Here is an 18975-nt window from a genome sequence, read left to right on the forward strand (position 1 = left end):
AAAAAAGTCTGAACCTTGTGATTCGTCACTAGTAATACTGTAATAACTAATAATACCAAAGGTGCTGAGGTACCTGTGATCCACTGGGCTAGGGGGAGAGGGCAGTGGGCGGGAAGGAAGGGGGCAGGTTTGGGGAACTCCTACACCCCGGAGGTGGGAGTGACAGGAACATTCAACCATTTCAAGCACTCATTCGTGCCTAAGGGAGTAGAGCTGAGATCACAAGGCCACGTGATCATATCTGACTACACTGAATACAGAATTGGCCCAGAAAGAGATTGATCATTAAAAAATCAGCAACCCAAACCCACTGCTAGATTTTTAAAATATTTTCCATATACAATCTTTCAACAAGAAGGATGATATTTTTTCTCTCTTGAGGGAGTCATATATCTGATTCCAGTAGGATGGATGCTACTCTAGGATCTCTTCAGAAAATATACTGGCTTTTCCTAATCTGGGTAGGCTAAGGTTGAGCCTTTCCAGAAAAGAAGAAATGGGCCACCATCGACCATAAGTTCCAATCTTGAACAAGGGCAGCTGCACCTCTTAACCATTACTTTTTTAATTTAAAAAATGTATTTATTTTTTATTTTGAGTTTTCATTGCTGCTCATGGGCTTTTTTCTAGTTTGGGGGAGCAGAGGCTACTTTCTAACTGTGGTGCGTGGGCTCCTCACTGCTTCACCACTTTAGTATTCACCCAACACACCCTCTAAAGAAATAAAAATGTAGCTTATTTTACTGCCGTGTATGCCTTTAGATAAACTTCCTTTGCAGGGCTAAAGCCAAGTGAAGTAAATTCAGAGATGCCACAAACAGAAGCGATAGAAAGTGTGTTGTTTTGCATTGTTCAGAGGTACAGACCCTCAATATGGCATGCAGAATGTTTACATTACGTGAACATCAGACTCACTTTCCTGTTTACTACCGTATGGTGGAGTACATCAGTTAAAAGTAGGGCTTTGGAGTCAGCCAGACTGGAATCCAATTACTGGTGCTGCTGATTGTTTAATTGGGATTTGGGGCTACATTTTTAGTCTTTTAAGTCTCTATTTTTTCATCCGTGAAATGAGGATAACAATACCTCCCTCATGAAGTATTTGTGAGGTTTAAATGAGAGGATACAGAAAAAAATAAACCCAGTGCATATTACATGACACACACTGAGTCAACACTCTCTGATACCATTGTCCACACATTGTGGAAACAAGAGTGCCTGTCTCACGGGTGAGTAAACACTGCTCAGAGTTTCCAGCGACCTAAACTTTTACAGTCTATCTCTTTGGGTTCTAGAGCCCCTGACGTTTCCGGAGTCAGAAAAGTCATGGCTGATTGCTTGGGCTCCATCCAGTTTCATTCCCTCCCCCAATCCCTCACCCCTGATGAGTAAGCAAACGCTACATTGTCATAAAGACATGGATTTTTATCATTTAGGGTTTAACCCACATCCTAGGTGAGCTGTCTTTAAGAGAACTCTGAACAATAAAAAGTTGACAAAAAAATTGGGAGAGGGGCTTCCCTGGTGGCTCAGTGGTAAAGAATCCTCCTGCCAATGCAGGAGACATGGGTTCCGTCCCTGATCTGGGAAGAGCCCGCAGGCCGTGAAGCAACTAAGCTTGTGCGCCACAGTTACTGAGCCTGTGCTCTGGAGCCTGCGAGCCGCAACTACTGAAGCCCACGTGCCCTGGAGCCCATGCACCCCAAGAGAAGACACTGCAATGAGAAGCCCGAACAAAACTAGAGGGTATCCCCTACTCACCACAACTAAAGAAAAGCCCACACGGCAACAAAGTCCCAGCACAGCCTAAATAAATAAATTAATTAAATTATTTTTAAAAAAAACTAAAAAATTTTTTTTAGATCTCAAACAGTCTGGAAAGCTTGGCAAGGAGAGGGTAAACATTTTTAAAAATCCCCCTGGTCCCATGCAAGAAGCTTACAAAGTCCACTAAGAGCAGCAGCCAGACCGACTTCTCTCTACAGGAAGGGAGAAGCCCAGCTGCTAAGGACAGAGCAAGGGACTTCGAAGGACCAGAGAATTCCCAACCCTTCTTCCCAGACCATTTGTGCCGAAGGTCTCGGGGTCACACAATTTGGAATTTTAAAAAATGACGACAAAGCACATTTTCTATATCCCACAGCACTGAGAAATGTCAGCGTATAAGGCACTTCTATTCAAAACGAACCCTTTCCCACCGATACAAGGACAGAGCCATGCAGACTGGCTTAGTTCCAGAGTGCTTGATGTGGTCTGTAAATCCCTGCACTGTGTTCCTGAAAGGAGTCCCTGAGAAGATGTGCTGTATCCCCACGGCTCTCCCGCTTTCCCCCTCACTCCACCCCTACCATTCCACCCCACCCCTACCAAGTAACTATAACTTTAAAAAATTAGTAAATGAGATGCCTCACGTTTTTGTGATAAGTTTTCCTAAAGTAGGCTGCATCCTGTTTATTTTATGCGTAGGGAAGTAAGAGTGAAGTCACTTGGGCCATTCACAGAAGGCGTTATTGTACTGAATAGAACAAAGGCTATAGGAAGGAAAGTTTAACCCTGCATATCTCAGTATTGAAGAGAACTATTTGAGCAGGGTGAAAAAAAAGAACACAAAACCAAAAACTAGGGCATCTAACCCTAGTAAGTGCCTCCCTGGTAGCTCAGCTGGTAAAGAATCTGCCTGCAATGCAAGAGACCCCAGTTCGATTCCTGGGTCAGGAAGATTCCCTGGAGAAGGGAACAGCTACCCACTCCAATATTCTGGCCTGGAGAATTCTGTATGTAACCCTAGTAAATAATATTTGTTAAAAATCTAAATTAACACGAGTCAGTAAGCTAAGAGTCTGTCACCTATAGGAAACCAGTTGAGAAGGCAAAGCAGGTAGTTGGAGAAGGGGACTCTTGGGTACCTGGAAAGGCTTATATCCCAGAAATAATCCCAGAGGCTTTTTCCCATCAGTGGGATGATCATTCATTCCAGGTTGACTGACATTGTGGATTGTAGCTCCAGGTTAAGGAGAAATAGCACGTTTTTTTTTGGAGAAGGCAATGGCACCCAACTCCAGTACTCTTGCCTGGAAAATCCCATGGATGGAGGAGCCTGGTAGGCTGCAGTCCATGGGGTCGCTAAGAGTCGGACCCGACTGAGCGACTTCACTTTCACTTTTCACTTTCATGCATTGGAGAAGGAAATGGCAACCCACTCCAGTGTTCTTGCCTGGAGAATCCCAGGGACAGGGGAGCCTGGTGGGCTGCCGTCTATGGGGTCACACAGAGTTGGACATGACTGAAGCGACTTAGCAGCAGCAGCAGCACGTTTTTTTAGTCCCCAAACTGTCTTTGTTTGGATGATAAGTTATATACTCACCCTATCAACGGGGGACATTGTAAAGGCGTCAAGTGACCCATAGGACATGATAGATGGAGTTCATTTCCTAGAAGGAGAGAAAAAGTATAGGTGAGTCGATACTCTACAGAGGATGCTGTAAGGCATAAATATCAGTAGAGACGAGCTGACATTACACAGAGGAGAGTCAAAGAATATGACTGTCGCACAAAACAATGTGATAGCAGGTTATAATTCTGGGTCCTTTGAATTCCCTGTGCCTGCTGTGCTTGTACCGCTCTTGCCATTTATAACATTCTGTCTTACACTATAGCCACATGTCTATAATACATACAGAATATTTCTTCTACTAAGATGTCAATGTATTGAATTCTTACCTCTGTGCTGAATGATGCAGGAGCTGTAGAGATAACTGAGCTACAAGTCCTGCCCTTAAAGAATTTTAAATTAATAGGAGAAATAGGATAAAGCCATAATGACATAAGATGGAAACAGAAGAACATAAAAGGCTCTGGGAGGCATTAAAACAAAGGAGGAATCCTACACAATAAAGAAGGCAATCAAAAGAGTAACCCAAGAAGAATCGTCTTATATTAACCTTTATAACATTCACTGGAGATGCCAACATCTAAAAATACCAGAACTGTAGCATCAAGTCCTCTAGGAAATCTTGCTCCATTAATCAAACTCTCCACTGAATCCCCCAGGATGTAAGACTTTAAAAACTCATCCCAAAGGCTGGGCTAGTTACTTAAATGCTATTATCCTGAGCTTCCTATTTTCCACATCCTTGGCAAACCAGAAAAAAAATTCATTTTTCAATCAAAAAACAGTTACACATGCTATTTTTGTTTTGCAGGTGTTATTTCCCCCATTGTCTGTAGGTTTAGGGTATCTCTTCTACATTCTAAAACTCTTCAGTAACATCCCCTGTGAGTGGAAGTTAGCAGTACCATGTGGAGATGTTTTGCCCTGTTATAACTGTTTCTAATAAAAATGACTAGGGACTTTCCTGGTGGTCCAGCAGTTAAGACTTCACCTTCCATTGCAGGAGGTGTGGGTTCCATCCTTGGTCAAGGAACTAAGACCCCTCATGCTTCATGCCAAAAAGCCAAAACATAAAACAGAAGCAAGCTTGTAACAAATTCAATAGAGACTTTGAAAATGGTCCATATCAAAAAAACATTTTTTTAAGTTTCTTTAAAAAGAAAAATTAATTTAAATGACTAGTCTCCTAACAGCTCACATGCAGCTAACAGGGGAACTGTCATACTTGTCTTCACATCTAACTCACCAGAGAATCAGAAACAGGTTGGGAAGAACCTGATCATTTGTGGGCACCCCTTCTTCCAGCCAGATTTCGGTCAAGCGATCCCCGAAAATGGTGCCTGAAGCAGGTGAAGCTGACATGCCTTTCTGTACCTTTCTCCTGGGTCTCAGTGGAATCTGTGACCTAGGGGATTGCTGCTGCTGCTGCTAAGTCACGTCAGTTGTGTCTGACTCTGTGAGACCCCATAGACGGCAGCCCACCAGGCTCCCCCGCCCCTGGGATTCTCCAGGCAAGAACACTGGAGTGGGTTGCCATTTCCTTCTCCAATGCATGAAAGTGAAAAGTGAAAGGGAAGTCACTCAGTCGTGTCCAACTCTGTGTGACCCCATGGACTGCAGCCCACCAGGCTCCTCTGCCCATGGGATTTTCCAGGCAAGAGTACTGGAGTGGGGTGCCATCGCCTTCTCCGACCCAGGGGACCAATACTTGAAAATGTGACCAGTTCTTCCACAGCTCTCGGGCTGCAAGCAACTGTGGAATGGGAATCTGTTCCACAACTTGATTGAGAAAAGGCCAAAGAATAGTAGACAGATTGACACGCTTTTGAGGGTCTGGCGTCCCTCACCCAAAGGGCAGCAAGCAGCACCTGCTCACCTTCTAGTCAGACAATATCTTCTACTCCCAGATGGTCATTACAGTCTCCCCTAGTCAGGTCCCCTCCAGAAATTTCTGTCCGCGATATATTCCAGGCAAGAATATTGGAATGATTTGCCATCTTCTCCTCCAGGAGATCTTCCTGACCCAGGGATTGAGCCGGCATCTCCGGTTCAATCTGAGCCACTAAGCCACCAGGGAGGTCCCCTCCAGAGACACAACGGCAGTAAACGGAGTCTCCCAAAAGTTGAGGGTCTGCTGGGCTGTGTCTCCACAGAGACGTCTGGTTATCCAAGAGCTTTGCAGGAAATCATTCGTCAACTGAAAAAAAAGGCACAACTTAAAAAGTGAGAATTCTGTTGTATTCAGCAGACTTACTGAAGACTTAAGCTCCAGACACAGCATCTCAGGTAGCTCTGAGGGATTCTTCCAAAGAGATAGGGAGCAGTCAGGAATATAGGCATTTTTTTGCACAACAAACAACAAACAAAAAAACCCAGGTAGTCAGAATATCAAAAGATTACTGCTAATTAAAGAAAACCAGACATCTCAAGTTAATGAATTTAGTGATAAGAGTCTAGGGCAGGTATTCTGTTTTTCCCTCTGCTGAAGCCCCTCAGGGTACACCATGGGGGTGGCTGCAGAGGCTGGTAGCTTGGTGGCAAGCAAGGATCTTGCATCTTGAATTCCCCCCCTGCATCTTGAATTCCGCCCCCTGCATCTTGAATTCCCCTCAAGGTGCACCATTAGGGACCACGATAGTGGCTGATGATTTGATGGCTTCAATATCCTTTTTCTTATTGAAATGGTAGGTGACATTCTTTGTCAGCACATTCATTCACAAATACTCCTCAGCACCCACTAGGTCAGACTTGTGCTGCTAAGCCTGCAGGGACTGACGTAAATAAGGTCTGGTCCCTGACATCTGGGATCCCTTCCGACCCACAGGGTAGACAGATAAAGGAAGTCAGCACAAGGCTAAGAGCTACAGTAGCTCCAGGCTCAGTTCCAGGGTAGTGCTAGAGGAGGAACAGCTTTTGAGCTGTTTTTAAACTTAGGTAGAATTGCAACAAGGAAGGGGGCCTTCTTGGCAGAGCAAAGAACATGAAGGGGATGGCATGGCATGGCACTTTTGAAGAAAGAAGTTTAGCATGATAGGAACATGATGGGGGAAAGAGAAACAGATTTGCTCCTGCCTTCTACAAAGACCTATTAATAACTTGGGGGACTTCCCCAGAGGTCCAATAATTAAGAGTCCGTGCTTCCAATGCTGGGGACTTGGGTTCAATCCCTAGTCGGGGAAGTAAGATCCCACATGCCGTGCGGCAGAGCCAAAAAATAATGATAATAAAAAAGTTTTAAAAATAAAAAAGGGAATTGTAGTTTAAAAAAAAAAAAAGAATTTTCAACTTGGCCTTGGGGATACAACAGAGAACAAGATAAAGTTTAGGCTCATGATCTCACCTTCTCACGCAGGAAGAGAGGAAACAAGCCAACAAATGAAAACTGTAAAAGAATTTCAGATAAGGGCTAGCAAGAGAACAAAACAGGATGAAGTGATGGGGAGGGAAATGGACTTTCTTTAAAGAGGTGGTCAGAGACAGCCCTAAAGTGCGGAGAGGACGCTGGGAACCGAATGTGATGGAGACAGGCCCAAGGAGAGGGGTTCCGAGAGAGGATGCAAAAGCAAATTTGGAGACGGTGAGGGGACCACTTAACCTTACCCACCAAGGTGATGGCTAAGACATCAAGTTTTTATTCACCACTGATTTTGAAGTTCTGTTCAGGGGGTGATATTGCAACATACCTAAAACATAAGTACATAATCCCTGACAGAGTTAAACATCAACTCTTTACACCAGTGTTCTAAGGTGTTTATATTAAGATCTTCTGAAGAAAATTGATTTACACCACCACCTATCTAGTTCCCCATGAAAGGGTGTTACCGCATCCAAGCTCGCTCTACAAAAGGCCAATGAATCCGAGAGATGAGGGGTTGAGGCAAGGGAGACTTTAATCAGGCTGACCCAGAAGATGACAGGCTAGCTCCTCACAATAACCGTCCAGTCAGGGCCTGTTTGCCAGGTTCTTTTATAGATCAGAGATGGGGAGGAGCTGAGGAAACAAAGTAAAAACACTATTCAATCCTTGCCAATCCTTGCAAATGGCTCCTAGAATGGCCAGCCTTGGGCAGCAGGGAAAGTGTTAGTTTCACTTCCTTATAGCCCTTCACAGGTGGGCAGCTCAGGTTATCTCCTTGTGGCAGGTCATTATGTATAAGAAAAGGGTTAAAGTCGAAGGGTTAAAAGGGTTAAAGTGATCAGTGCAAAGAAATAGAGGAAAATAATAGAATGGGAAAGACTAGAGATCTCTTCAAGAAAATTAGAGATACCAAGGGAACATTTCATGCAAAGATAGGCTAAATAAAGGACAGAAATGGTATGGACCTAACAGAAGCAGAAGATCATTAAGAAGAGGTAACAAGAATACACAGAAGAACTGTACAAAAAAGATCTTCATGACCCAGATAATAACAGTGATGTGATCACTCACTAGAGCCAGACATCCTGGAATGTGAAGTTAAGTGGGCCTTAAGAAGCTTCACTATGAACAAAGCTAGTGGAGGTGATGGAATTCCAGTTGAGCTATTTCAAATCCTGAAAGATGATGCTGTGAAAGTGCTGCACTCAATATGCCAGCAAATTTGGAAAACTCAGCAGTGGCCACAGGACTGGAAAAGGTCAGTTTTCATTCCAATCCCAAAGAAAGGCAATGCCAAAGAATGCTCAAACTACCGCACAATTGCACTCATCTCACACGCTAGCACAGTAATGCTCAAAATTCTCCAAGCCAGGCTTCAGCAATACATGAACCGTGAACATCCAGATGTTCAAGCTGGTTTTAGAAAAGGCAGAGGAACCAGAGATCAAATTGCCAACATCCACTGGATCATCAAAAAAGCAAGAGAGTTCCAGAAAAACATCTATTTCTGCTTTATTGACTATGCCAAAGCCTTTGTGTGGATCACAATAAACTGTGGAAAATTCTGAAAGAGATGGGAATACCAGACCACTTGACCTGCCTCCTGAGAAATCTGTATGTAGGTCAGGAAGCAACAGTTAGAACTGGATGTGGAACAACAGACTGGTTCCAAATAGGAAAAGGAGTATGTCAAGGCTGTATATTGTCACCCTGTTTATTTAACTTCTATGCAGAGTACATCATGAGAAACGCTGGGCTGGAAGAAGCGCCAGCTGGAATCAAGATTGCCAGGAGAAATATCCATAACCTCAGATATGCAGATGACACCACCCTTATGGCAGAAAGTGAAGATGAACTAAAGAGCTTCTTGATGAAAGTGAAAGAGGAGAGTGAAAAAGTTGGCTTAAAGCTCAACATTCAGAAAACGAAGATCATGGCATCCAGTCCCATCACTTCATGGGAAATAGATGGGGAAACAGTGGAAACAGTGTCAGACTTTATTTTGGGGGGCTCCAAAATCACTGCAGATGGTGATTGTAGCCATGAAATTAAAAGATGCTTACTCCTTGGAAGGAAAGTTATGACCAACTTAGACAGCATATTGAAAAGCAGAGACATTACTTTGCCAACAAAGGTCCATCTAGTCAAGACTATGGTTTTTCCAGTGGTCATGCATGGATGTGAGAGTTGGACTATCAAGAAAACTGAGGGCCGAAGAATTGATGCTTTTGAACTGTGGTGTTGGAGAAGACTGTTGAGAGTACCTTGGACAGCAGGGAGATCCAACCAGTCCATTCTGAAGGAGATCAGCCCTGAATATTCATTGGAAGGACTGATGTTGAAGCTGAAACTCCAATACTTTGCCCACCTGATGCAAAGAACTGACTCAATTGAAAAGACCCTGATGCTGGGAAAGATTGAAGGAGGCAGGAGAAGGGGACAACAGAGGATGAGATGGCTGGATGGCATCACCAACTCAATGGACATGAGTTTGAGTAAACTCCAGGAGTTAGTGATGGACAGGTAGGTCTGGCATGCTGTAGTCCATGGGGTCGCAGAGAATCGGAAACGACTGGGCGACTGAACTGAACTTAACTGAAAGCCGCAGAAACAGATCCAGTGTAAATTTAAAATTAATCCTTCCCAGTTACAAGGAGGTCAGGGTTGACCATTTATAATCCAAAGAGGACTAAAGAAGAAAATTATAGCTTCATATCCAGAGTGGAAAGGATCTTAAAAGTGGTCTATTCTAACCCTCCTCCTTCATCCCATTTCACAGATGGAGAAGACAAGAATCATACTGGGTCATAAACTAAATCAATGGCAAAGTTGGAGCCAGAGAGAAGCCAGGCCTCCTGACTTCCAGGTTTAACGGTTTTGCTAATTTTGGGTTTTTGTTTTTAAAAGAAAAGCTCAGGCTTTTAGCCAATATTAGTCTACACAACTGGACTAAAAATGGATATTCACCATTCTCTTCTATTTCAACTTAAACAGAATCACACACAAGAGAGGGACAGTTACACAAGTGAACACTGAAGAGTCTTGGTGTCTATTAAACACATTTGTAACTGTCTTTTCTCGGCCTCAATTCCACCTACCGGCTCAGAAACAGCCCTTGCTGTTGAGGCCGTTTCCTGTATATGCAACTTCAGACTTGGAAAAATCAAACCTAAAGTAAATAATTATTGTGCAATGGAACAGGTGACCTTACTGTGGAAGTACCTCTTACTCTTGGCCAAGGAGTCTGCCCATTTTTCTTCATCAGAGCACAGTAGCCATTAGAATGTATTATATTTGCCTTGAAGGAGTTGAAAAACCTTTCCCACCCCCTTTCCATATGGACAATGAAGAAAACATTTTGCCTTGAGAAGCTTCTGGCATTTTCCTATTCCCGGTTGTGATCCACACAGCCAGCCTGAGAAAAGCTAGTGTCAGGCAGACTATTTTGGTATCTCTAATCCCAGAGCTGAAAAAGGCACAGTTACATCAAGTCAAAGGAGAGAGACTGAACCACAAGTTGTATTCCAAGTGGGTTCCATCGAATTTTGTGGTGGAAAGTGAGTCCCGCCTCTTACACAGGCTTTGTGGGTTAATTCATAAACGCTACCCTTCCAAGCCCTGGAGCTTTCTCCGTGTGATTAAAGTCACCAAGAAGTTTCATGATTGAAAACTCCACTTTGCCCAGGATTTATTTAGATATTCCTCTGACAAACTCTTGCTGACTCTGCAGCTCCGGTGGGAATTGTATGAGGAAATTTACCCATAAGTCACAAAGCCAAGCTGATATGACAAGCGGAGGAGAGCCATCTGGCAAATTGTTTGTAAGACACTTTCCTTGTGTTTGTTAAATCCTGTTTCTTTTTAAGTCACTTACCAGGAGACCTAACACACATGGTCTAACCAATTCTGAAAGTCCCCCAAAGCTTTCTGAGTGGGTATAAAATGCAGACTTAGGAAGGAAAACCTAGATTTTTTCAAATGTTAGAATTCTTGATTGTGATGTTATGCAAAAGACCCAGGCATTATGAAACAGACTCAGAAGCTTCCATTACTTCCAATAATTGACACACAAAAAACCAAACAGCTTTTCTTTAATTTGAGCCAAAATGCTTTCCTTAAAGTTTACAAGAGGTTGAGAAGAAGGGGAAAGAGAGAGATACACACACCTACACACACAGAGCTTTATGAGGGCAGAACCAGACTTCTAAGATGGTCATCCTACAGTACATCAGTTCACCTGGGATGATTTTTATTTGTGAAAATTGAAAGGGCTCAGGCTTCCATTCCAGCTGATAGGGGGTAGGGAGCAAAAACTATTAGGCAAAAGTCTAACCAGGCTCAGAAGCATCTTTAATTAGTACTCCATTTCATTTCATAGCACAGTTTACCTCTCTCTGGTTGTTCTCTTTGGGCCCTGGCACTATAAAATGCTAAAGGACTTTATCTAACAAGGTCATCTGAGATTTCCCAGTCCTTCTATCTCACTTGGGTAGGTCTCACGATGACTTCATTAGCGAAGGTTGGTCGTGTTGACTCTTCGGGTTTGGAAGAGCATCACTGAGCTTCACACCCCACTCTACAGCCAGCCCGCCACCCCCCAGGGCCTGTCCCTTTCTTTCCCTGCGGCTGGTCCCCTCCCCACACCAGGACTGCAGCTGGGGCCCCTCCCAGGCTCAGCTGCTCTTACTGACTGCTCAGCTGCTGGTGGGGAGCTGGGGTGTTGACAGCTGTGGTTGCCCAGAGCTCCTACAGAGAGATAGAGATGCCAGGAGTAGAGACCTACAAAGCAGATGAAATGCGTTTTAGCAAACCGAGGTGGTGTCAGATGAAGAATTTACAAAACAGGAGTCCCCGGACCGAGGTGAAAGAAGGGTTTTAGTAGAGTCTCCAGCATCCATCTGTCCCCCACGTGCAGGAGGCTCCACTACCTCACTGCTCACTCTGACTCTTCATAAATCTCCCCCACTCCAGGCTGATCCTCATGAGTCCTTTAGCGCTGGGAAAACAGTAAGAAAAGATGCTGGTTATATCCTCAAATACCTACTGGCCAGGATCTCCGGGGGGAAAGTCTGGTCTCAAATCAGGGACTGTACATTTTCTTGGACTTCTTTTGTAGCTTAGTTGGTAAACAATCTGCCTGCAGTGCAGGAGACCAGGGTTCGATCCCTGGGTTGGGAAGATCCCCTGGAGAAGGAAATGGCAACCCACTCCAGTATTCTTGCCTGAAGAATCCCATGGACAGAGGAGTCTGGCGGGCTACAGGCCATGGGGTCGCAAGACACGACTTGTGACACGACTGAGTGACTAAACCAGCAGCACCACATTTTCTTACTTCACTTGCTCTATCTTTTCAATGAGAATAGAGCCCGCCCACATCTCCTGCCTGCAATTTTACTGCACTTGCAACCTTAACTTTAGAGAAAAAGAATTTGTTTATTTTTAAAGAAAGATATCTATAAATATGATAAATTAGATGAATTGGGGCTTTTAAAAATAGAATCAGTTTTGTTTCAAATAAAATAACCAAGACCTAGATTTTTGTTTAACATTAGTGTTTGTTTTTCTGTTATTTTATTTTATTTTTTTTAATTTATTTGTTTAGACCACTCCAGGCAGCTTGTCGGAGAAGGCAATGGCACCCCACTCCAGTACTCTTGCCTGGAAAATCCCATGGACAAAGGAGCCTGGTAGGCTGCAGTCCATGGGGTTGCTAAGAGTCAGACACGACTGAGCGACTTCACTTTCACTTTTCACTTTCATGCATTGGAGAAAGAAATGGCAATCCACTCCAGTGTTCTTGCCTGGAGAATCCCAGGGACTGGGGAGCCTGGTGGGCTGCCGTCTATGGGGTCGCACAGAGTTGGACACAACTGAAGCGACTTAGCAGCAGCAGCAGCAGCAGGCAGCTTGTGGGACTGAACCCACATCTCCTGCATTGGAAGTGCAGAGTCTTAACCACTGAACCACCAAGGAAATCCTAAGACCTAGACGTTTTTATGCAGGCCCCTCAAGACAGCTTGGGTTTCCCTGGTGGGTTATATGGTAAAGAATCTGCCTGCAAGGCTGGAGACCTGGGTTCGATCCCTAGGTTAGGAAGATCCCCTGGAGAAGGAACTGGCAACCCACTCCAGTATGCTTTGCCTGGAGAATTTCATGGACAGAGAAGTCTCACTGGCTACAGTCCATGGGGTCCCAAAGAGTTGGATGTGACTGAACGACTACACTTTCACTTTCAAGATAGCTTGGTGCCTACAATGCATGGTGAAAAGTTATTTTTCCAGCAGCTGTGTGCCCTTGTATAGTTAATTTTTTAGTAATCTATGTTGGTAAGGGCTAGAAATAGTCTGATGACCTAAATTCTGAATTTGTTGTATTCTACCGGTGCTCTCACTTATTTTCAAAGCAAATAAATGTCATCCCATTTGCTCCTCTCATCCGTAATCTGAGGAGATCAAAAGACTAAACTGAAACCCAGGTGTGGTCTGTCTCACAGGAGTGGTGTGGACTCCAGTTTTCTGTTTATTCAATGTTTACAGTTTCACTGGCCTCCCACGGAGACGCTCCAGGCCACTTTCCCAGCCACAAAATTCAAATCCCAACTACATCCATTCACAGGAGATGCTGAGTGACCTCAAGGTCAGAAGCTTTTTCGCCCCTGTGTTCCCTCTCAACCCCCTGGTCAGGTCAAAAGAGTGAGTCCGTAGAAGATAGAAACAGGAACAAGAAGAAATCAGCATCTCTCTGCTGGGTCTTCCCCTGGTTCCGATTATGCCTGTCCCTCCCAGCCCTCCCCTGCTCCACCGTGTCCAACCCCAAATGATCAGTTCTCAACAGATCAGGTTTTAAGAGGTAGAGCAGAACACTGACTCCCAGAGTAGGAGGGCGACGAGACCAGACAGGTTACCGACGCGGTGGTCACAGGTGGGAAATCACAAGAGCGCCAACACTCGGTGCTTCTTCATTCTCGGAATTTAGAGGAAAAAAATTTACATCACAGAGTGCTCCACACACAAAGCCGTGATGTTACAGGTCCTGGTAAGTGATACGCACGTTGAGAGAGGAGGGTTAACGCTGGAAAAGGAAGCAGAGCTCGCCTCCGAGGGCTGGTCCCGTCTGCCTGCAGTCCCCCCATCCCCCACCTCACACACGGGGACCTAGCTGCGTGGTGACCTTGAAGGGGTCTTTAGGAAGACAAGTATTTAAACTTGGACAGTGGGATAAAGAAACATTCGCTGTTTATCCAAGGCATTTGTTTCTTTTTCCTTTACTTTATACCCAATATAACAGGCCCCTGAAGTAGTTGGGAAATTTATACAAAGTGTCCAAAAACAGGTGAAATTCATGATAAGTGTTGGGATGGAAGGACAACTTGGAGAATGATGGTACTCCCAGCAATCCCAGGTCTAGAGGTTCATCCTAAGATATAACTGGACAAACATGTATCTGTACCTTTGTGTCATTTATTTATATAACAGCAAAAAAAAAAAAAAATCAACAAAACTATGAATAAGACAGAAGTTAAATAAATTGTGGTATATCCACAGAACAGATTACTATGGAGCCATTTAAAAACATCAGTGTTAATTTTTTTTTTTTTTAATAAGAGACTTCCCTGGTGGTCCAGTGGTTAAGACTTAGCCTTCCAAGGCACGGGATGTGGGTTCGATCCCTGATCAAGCAGCTAAGATCCCACATGCTTCACAGCCAAAAAACCAAAATGTAAAATAGAAGCAATATTGTAAAAGAAAAATTTTTAATAAAAATAAAAACAATAGTATGAAAATGACATTGAAAATTTACCTAGTGACAAGGTTAGATTCTACAACATATACATTTTAAAAGTAATAGCATTTATAGTATGACTCCATGGCCAGAAAAATAGGCACATATGTGTATGGTTAAATGTTTTCCTCCCCCAAATGTACCCATTATATTTATATTGAAAAGGTTAGAAGAACACATACTGAAATGGTAATGCCAATTACGGGTAGGGGTGGGATTCTTCTTTATATGCAGAATGTCTTTATTGTCAACTTTTTGTATTGAAGCATATGCGTGGGTACAGACAAAACCGATTTTCACTGGTAAGACAGCGGGACCTGGGCTTCTGTCTGAGGAGTCAGTGGCATCTGTGCTCCAGGGCACACATGCTGTGCAAACCTGCTCACAGGGTGGGGGCGGGGGGGACACGTGCTGGTCCTCTCTGAGCAGCACGCGCTGACTCCTCAATGCCGGGGAGGAAGGAGGTGCCCAGCATTTGCTACTGTCCCAGCTGCTTTATGGGACAGATGTCAAGATTTGTGATTCTGGTCACTCCTCAGAGGGAAATAAAAAACAGCAAATGAGTCAGAGACACTGCTACCTGCCAGGACAAAGACAATAAGCCCCCAACCTCAAATATACTCCTCTGCACTTGGATGCTGTATCACTTTTCCCTGGGGTCAAGTTCAAAGCGATGAAAGAGATTCTGAAGATTACCCCTGGTTTCCGAGGTACAAAGATCAGATAAAGCATGGCTGTATGTGAGTAAAAACAACAGAAAAAGAGAAAAGGTTGTCTTGTGACATTTTAAGAGGACACGGCCTTCCTTTTCTTTCTGTCTGGACGCCCCCACCTCCACCAAGTAGTTTAAATTAAGACCATCCTGTTTTTATTATTTCTTCAAGCAAGGACCAGACAGGCAGATAAAACCTCTCCAAGGTGGTATAGGACGTTGGGGGTGGCTAGGTGAGGGAGACATAGAAAACAAAGAGAAACAAGAACAAAAGGAAAGACAGACCCTAGTATCCAAGCTAGGTTGGGAGCGTTTATTTTATTCCGCTGAAAAGTGCTAGGCTCCAGTTCTGAAAGCCTGGTGCATCCAAGGGCTTCCCCAGTGGCTCAGTGGTAACGAACCTGCCTGCCAATCCAGGAGACACAGGAGACGTGGGTTCGATTCCTAGTTCGGGAAGATCTCCTGAAGAAGGGAATGGCAACCCACTCCAATATTCTTGCCTGGAGAATCCCATGGACAGAGGAGCCAGGCAGGCTACCATCCATAGGAGTCAGACATGACTGAAGCCGTTATACACACATGCTATGCCTGGTGCACCTAGAACCCACAACTTAATAAGAAAGAGGGGACTTCCCTGGAGGTCCAGCAGTTAGGACTGCGCTTCCACCGCAGGGGGTGCAGGTTTGGTCCATGGTTGGGAAATTCAGATCCCACATGCCACACGGCACAGCCAAATAAATCAATAAAGTTTTTTTTAAAATAAGGAAGATGGAAGGAGAGAGGGGACAGAAAATCAGTGTGTGTCTCCGGGGGAGTGGAAAGCAATTAACTCCACTGGTTTAACGGGGTGTGAAAGAGACTTGAAGAATCATCCAGACTCCACGGGGGAGGGGGCAAAAGATGGAAACAGAACTGCCCTCCAGACCCTCTGCAACAGAGGAGATGCTCTTTCTGGAAGCCAGGCAAGAGATGAGAATGCTGCAGGTGAGGCCAGGTCAGGCCCTGGGGAGGGTGTGGTCTACCTGGCTGGTGGCGGGGAGGGGGCTGGAAATGGATATTCCGACATCAAAGGCTGTAATGTGCTCAAGGACAGGACCACATAAAGGCCTTTACCTCTCAAAAGTCAGAGAGAGGGGATGGAGGGGGAGGAAGGTTGGGGGTGGGGTGGAGGGGGATTTGGAGGCAGTAGCGGAGATGATTCAGGAAAGGAAAGAGGCTAACAGCTGCTCATCACTCTCAATTTCCTTTCCTGCTCCCTATGCGCATACACCACCCTAAGAAACAACTTCCTCTCTAAATGGCTCTCTTGACCAGGGGCCTTATCCAGCTCGCTGACATGATTTTATCAACATTTTAAAAATCAGTTTCACAAAAGAGTGCTTGGACAAACTCCATCTAGCAGTTTATGAAGTCACACATTTCCCCCCACCACACGCTACCATCCTGCAAAGCATGTTTTATTAGCCCTGATTTTGACCGGAAGACCTTAAGGCTCAGAGAAGTTAAGGAGCTTAACCAGGTCGCAGAGCATAATGAGGGGTAGAGCTGAGTTGTGAATCCAAGTCGTCACGTGCTCTGACGTCCTTGGTGAAGTCATAGGGTCTTAAGGTTAAAATCCGAAAGGCGAGAAGAAGTGGAGATCGCCAGTATACAGGTCATAATGGTCAGAAAGTCTTTTGAAACCACCTCCGTGTAACCCAGCCGTAGTCACTTGGGCGGCCAATATGGAAAAGTGGAGTCTGTTCTCTTAGGTCCTTCCCTGCAAACAAGTTTTGCCATATGAATGCACAGAAGGTCTTCTATTTTTCTGATTGTGAAATGAACGTATGACACATTATTTCAATTGAGAAAGCAGAATCTTTTTAAAGTGTAATAATTAAAAAAGCATTTTAAAGCAGCACTTTGTTCATTTATGAAATGCTTCTAATAAAGTGTCTGCTTCTTAGTTAACATTATTATATACTCAACCCCGCAAGGTTTTGTTGCAGGAAGGCGGACCCCTTTCAGGGCCCGAAACTGGGCTCTTGTCTAACACTCGGAAATGAATTGTCCGAGGAGACACATGTGCTGACAAAGCAAGAGATTTTATTGGGACAGGGCACCCGGGTGGAGAGCAGTAGGGTAAGGGAACCCAGGAGAACTGCTCTGCCGCGTGGCTCACAGTCTCGGGTTTTATGGTGATGGGATTAGTTTCCGGGTGGTCTTTGGCCAATCATTCTACTTCAGAGTCTTTCCTGGTGGCGCACGCATATCTCAGCCAAGATGGATGCTAGTGAGAGGGATTCTGGGAAGTGGACGGACACACGGTGTCTCCTTTTGACCTTTTCCGAACTCTTCCTGTTGGTGGTGGCTTATTAGTTCCGTATTCCTTATCAAGATCTCCTGTCATAAAACACCTCATGCAAATGGTTACTATGGTGCCTGGCCAGGGTGGGCGGTTTCAATCAGGGTGCTTCCCCTAACAGTTTGATGATCACGAATTTGTTGCGGAGGAAACTGACCAGTCTGGAGAGGCCGCTGGGCACCTTTCAGGACGAGGGCCCTAGAGATGATACCCGCTGTGTTCTTCCAGGTCCCTGCTGATCTCTGAGAAGGCACACCCCACACCTCTGAGCAAACTCTCCAGGCAAGGTCGTCTCGAAACAGGCTGGCTGGAAAGGTTCTATTAATACAACTGTGTTGTGCCAATGTGCTAATAAACCTTTGGCTGCTTGGCAGGATTTAGCCTAAGACTGGCTTTCCTTGTCACTGGGACACCACTGTGGGGGCCCAACCCACTTATCTCTGCTCCCCAGATTCTCAGCATCCTTCGAGGTCATCCTGCCATCTGCCCCAGTGGTTAGCCTGGCTTCAGTACATCACCAATAGTCCCCTGACACGGGCGGGGGCGGGGGGGCGGGGGGTGGGGGTGGGGCGGGGGCGGGGTGGGGGGTGGGGCGGTGGCAAAGTCGGAATCTGGGGCCAGATCCCTCTTCTCCAAGCCCTCGACCTCTAGAAAGAAAGGACGAAGGCCAAAGTGAACAAACAGACCAATGGTTCTGTCAGTCAACAAGTAGGGAAAAAGCCCTTTTTATTGACTGAACTATCTTTAATCCTCAGGATCTTCCATATAGTGAATCCTTAGAGATCCTCCTTTTGCCGTAACTTCTTTAAAGGTCAGGCTGAATATGTATGCCACTGTAAGTCTGAACAGGAAATAAAGGATGTTCAGAGTATGTACTTATGTAAAACTCAGTGCTTGGCCCAGAAAATGGGGCCGGGGGGAGGGGATGGAAACCACGGACACAAGTTTCTCAGTGTTCCTCTTCAAAAGGTCAACTTTATTTTAACTCTGTGTCCCTGGGTCCAGCCAGGGAAACGCACCCTCCTCGTTCACGTGGTGGAAGACTCCAGGCTGCTGCCGTTTCAAGCAGTCAGATTGTCCCGATCATCTTTGTTGATTTTTAGCCCTTTGCTTATTTTTAGCCCTGAAAGGATGAGAATTTCCTATCCCTCCACCATCCTCTCAAGGCGGTGGGGCCTTGTTTGTATTATCAACAAGGATAGAAAGCAGAAAATCTTTCAGAGTTTTTTTTTTTCCCATCTACACTGACAGTTGACTAAAAGCATTTCCGAATTGGACCCTAAAAAAAAACATCACGAGCAGGAAAATCGCCTTGATAGGAACGTTGCTGTCTTTAAAACATGCGTGTGAGTCTTCAAAACACAGGAACTCGATGCTAGAGATGGCTG

General features: G+C 44.9%; 1 long non-coding RNA gene across 2 annotated transcripts in view; it reads right to left on the minus strand.

Annotated features, from left to right (window-relative positions):
• LOC138985931 (uncharacterized) overlaps positions 1-18975 on the minus strand; it is a 111684-nt gene that overhangs the window by 69185 nt on the left and 23524 nt on the right. For both annotated transcript variants that reach the window (XR_011462858.1, XR_011462859.1), the window contains exons 2-3: positions 5268-5588; positions 3365-3431 (exon numbers count right to left, since the gene is read on the minus strand). This is a non-coding gene — a long non-coding RNA (uncharacterized lncRNA). The remainder of the gene's footprint in view (positions 1-3364; positions 3432-5267; positions 5589-18975) is intronic.

The sequence above is a fragment of the Bos mutus genome, chromosome 27 (genome assembly GCF_027580195.1).
Source record: "Bos mutus isolate GX-2022 chromosome 27, NWIPB_WYAK_1.1, whole genome shotgun sequence".
In the NCBI taxonomy this organism is placed as follows: domain Eukaryota; kingdom Metazoa; phylum Chordata; class Mammalia; order Artiodactyla; family Bovidae; genus Bos; species Bos mutus.